Genomic DNA, 3,911 nt, shown 5'->3' on the forward strand with positions numbered 1-3,911 from the left:
CTCTAAGAGTTTTATAGTGTCTGGCCTTACATTTAGGTCTTTAATCCATTTTGAATTTATTTTTGTGTATGGTGTTCTAATTTCATTCTTTTACATGTAGCTGTCCAGTTTTCCCAGCACCATTTAAAAACATGCCATTCTATTCACACCAAATGGGCCAAGGAACTCAAATGACCAAGCTTGCATAAAATAGGGAGGGAAGAGCAATCCTCTCAAAGGGATGGAAGGGTGGCCTATGTCAATTGGCCAAGCTTGATATCAAAGGGCAGACATGCATGATCTCACAGGAGGGTGATAAATGATTGGAAATAATATTGTAATATGTGATTAGTACAGCTTCATCAGAAAGAAGTCCCTAGTCACAGCAATTGGACAAGAAAAATAAAAGGAATCCAAATTGGGAAGAAGTAAAACTGTCACTGTTGGCAGATGACATAATACTATACATAGAAAATCCTAAAGATGCCACCAGAAAACTACTAGAGCTCACCAATGAACAGGGTAAAGTTGCAGGGTACAAAATTAATATACAGAAATCTGTTGCATTTGAATACAGTAAAATCAAAATATCAGAAAGTGAAATTAAGGAAACAATTCCATTTACATCACACTAAAAAGAATAAAATACCTAAGAATAAACCTACCTCAGCAGGCAAAAGACCTGTATTCAGAAAATTATAAGATACTGATGAAAGAAATCAAAGATGGCACAAACAGAGAGAAAGATATACTGAATCCTTCTCCTAGAGTAATGGAAACAGAAGCAAAAATAAACAAATGGGACCTAATGAAACTTAAAAGCTTTTGCAAAGCAAAGGAAACCATAAACAAAATGAAAGAACAACCTACAGAATGGGAGAAAATATTTGCAAATGAGACAACCAACAACGGATTAATTTCCAAAATATACAACGGCTTATATAGCTCAATATCAAAAAACCAAACAACCCAATCAAAAAATGGGCAGAAGAACTGAATAAACATCTCTCCAAAGAAGACATACAGATGGCCAAAAGGCACATGAAATGATGCTCAACATCACTAATTATTAGAGAAATGCAAATAAAAACTACGAGGTACCACCTCACACCGGTCAGAACAGCTATCATTAAAAAGTCTACAAATAAATGCTGGAGAGAGTGTGGAGAAACAGGAACCCTTGTACACTGTTGGTGGGAACGTAAATTGGTGCAGCCACTTCGGAGAACAGTATTGAGATTCCTTAAAACACTAAAAATAGAGTTACCATATGATCCAGCAATCCCACTCTTGTGCATATATCCAGAAAAATGAAAACTCTACTTCAAAAAGACATATATACTCCAATGTGCATCACGACACTATTTACAATAGCCAAGACACAAAAGCAACCTAAATGTCCATCAACAGATGAATGGGTAAAGAAGATGTGGTATATACATGTATACAATGTGATATTACTCAGCCATAAAAGACAATGAGAGAATGCCATTTGCAGCAACATGGACGGACCTAGAGATTTTCATACTAATTGAAGTAAGTCACATGGAGAAAGACAAATATCATATGATATCACTTATATGTGGAGTCTGAAATAATGATACAAGTGAACTTATTTATAAAACGGAAACAGACTTAGAGACAGTAAAAACAAACTTATGGTTACCAAAGGGGAAACGAGGGGAGGGATAAATTAGGAATGTGAGATTAACATATACACACTCTATGTATAAAATAGATAATCGACAAGGAACTATTGTGTAGCACAGGGAACAATATTCAATATCTTGTAATAAACTATAATGGGAAAGAATCAGAAAAAAATATACATATAAGTGAACACTTTATGGTACATCTGAAACATGGTAAATCAACTATACTTCAATAAAAAAATAAATAAAAGAAAGTTGTCTTTACTTTGTTCACACACAAAATACATTCACCTCAGTTCCAACTGAAACAAAAACAAAAAAATGTCTATACGAATACAACTTCCATCACCAATGAGGATCTCATAATGGTCTCATGAGATCCCTCTTGCTTGGAAAACAGCTTGTTCATTCATAATGTCAGGTCTTGATTGTAATATTACATCAAGGGAAACTGAAAACAAAATGCCAGACTACTATCTTTTCTGTTACTGAAAGGATATCCAGGGGAGATCACACTACTCCCAGGAAACATTTGCAAAAATCTGGACACACCTTTTAGTGTCACAACTGGGGTAGTGCTTCTGGTGTCTAGTGTGTACAGTTCAGTGATGTTGGTAAACACCCTACAATGCAAGGAACAGCTTCACACAACAAAGATTTATCTCACTCACAATGTCAACAGAATCAAAAAGTTATACCATGTAAACACGAACTGAAAGGAAAGAGGAGTGTCTTCTTAATAGCAGATAAAAAAGTTCAAAGAAAATAAAATTACCAAGGGTAATAGCAAATGACATAATGAAAAAAGGGCCAATCTACCATGAAGACCACACAATCCTAAGTGTATATGCACAAAAGAACAGCAGCAACATTTGTGAAGCAACAACTGATAGAACTGAAAGGATCAATACACAAATCCACAATTATACCTTGAGATTTTGATACATCTCTCTCAGTAATTGATAGAACAAGGACAAAGAAAATCACCTTACATGGATGAACTCCATACCACCATCAAAGCACGGGATAGAATCAAGAATTTTAGGACAACATTAAAAAACAGCAGATTACACATTATTTTCAAAAATATGTCAGGATACATAAATCACAGCAATATCTTTTTGGATGCATCCCCGGTAGCCAACTCCCACATTGAGGTTTGTTTTAGAACAGGCTGGTTGACATGAAATCTCATAGGCGTTCTTCCAATTATATCTGAGTCAAAATCCTGAGGATGATTCGTAGCTCTCATCACTATGACCTGGCACCTGTGATCACTACCCAATCCATCCCAAAGACTCATCAACTGAGCAACTGAGCTATCATCACGGCTGTAGCTTCATGGTCAGAACTTGAACGTTTTCGTAGAAAGGAGTCAATTTCATCTATAATGATGGAAGACTGCGGCTTCACAGCAAGGAAGAAAACAGCAGCAGCTAGTTTCTGAGATTCTCCATACGACTTACCGGTCAGTGTTGAAGGCTGAAGCTTAAGAAAACAACAACCTGCTTTTTTGGCTGTAGCCTTGGTAATCAATGTTCTGGCACAGCATGGAGGCGCATAGAGAAAAACACCTTTTGGAGGCTGCAGAAGCTTGGAATTTTCAAACAAATGTTTCTTTTTGATAGGTAAGATGACTGTATCTTTCAGATCCGTAATGACATCATTTAAACCTCTTATATCACTCCAAGTAACATACGTGTTCAGACGGTCTAGTTGATGAGCAGCAATACCCATTTCATATTCTGAAAGCTTCACATTTTTCACGCCAATGGGCTTCATTAATTTTTCTGCCTGTTTCAGAGCTTTTGCTTTCTGATTGGATCAATTGCATCCATCACCCATTTGATTGTAAAGTATTTTATTGCATCAAATATCATCACAAACAGAAAATTAAACCAACATCATTCCGACTCAGGGGACAAGAAAAGGCTTCAGCATGTTCCATCTTGATTGTTAACAGTCGCATAAAGAACAGGCAATTGTTAACACCACCATCCTCTGCGAAAGGGTGCCTAGGCTTGAAGAACCACCTCCATTTTTGCACTAGGTCGTACCAGTGCCTGTGCAACAATCAGACCTGGCTCATTCTGGCCACCTTCACCTAGGACCCTGGTTCTGAGGTCACCCAGGACAACCCCATGCCCCTGCAGCAAGCCGACTACCTAAACTTTCCCTGGAAATGGCCTTACTCATAGGGGCAGCACTAACAGAGACCTAAGGGCCTAGGCCAGGTGGACACCAAGGTGAGGAGTGGGACGCCCTTGGAGGTTAATCCAA

General features: G+C 37.6%; 1 pseudogene; it reads right to left on the reverse strand.

Annotated features, from left to right (window-relative positions):
* Positions 1–2,736: 2,736 nt before the first annotated feature.
* On the reverse strand, positions 2,737–3,585 carry LOC133077748 (outer mitochondrial transmembrane helix translocase-like; annotated as a pseudogene).
* Between the last annotated feature and the right edge of the window lie 326 nt (positions 3,586–3,911).

This window comes from Eubalaena glacialis, chromosome 18 (genome assembly GCF_028564815.1).
Source record: "Eubalaena glacialis isolate mEubGla1 chromosome 18, mEubGla1.1.hap2.+ XY, whole genome shotgun sequence".
NCBI lineage: Eukaryota > Metazoa > Chordata > Mammalia > Artiodactyla > Balaenidae > Eubalaena > Eubalaena glacialis.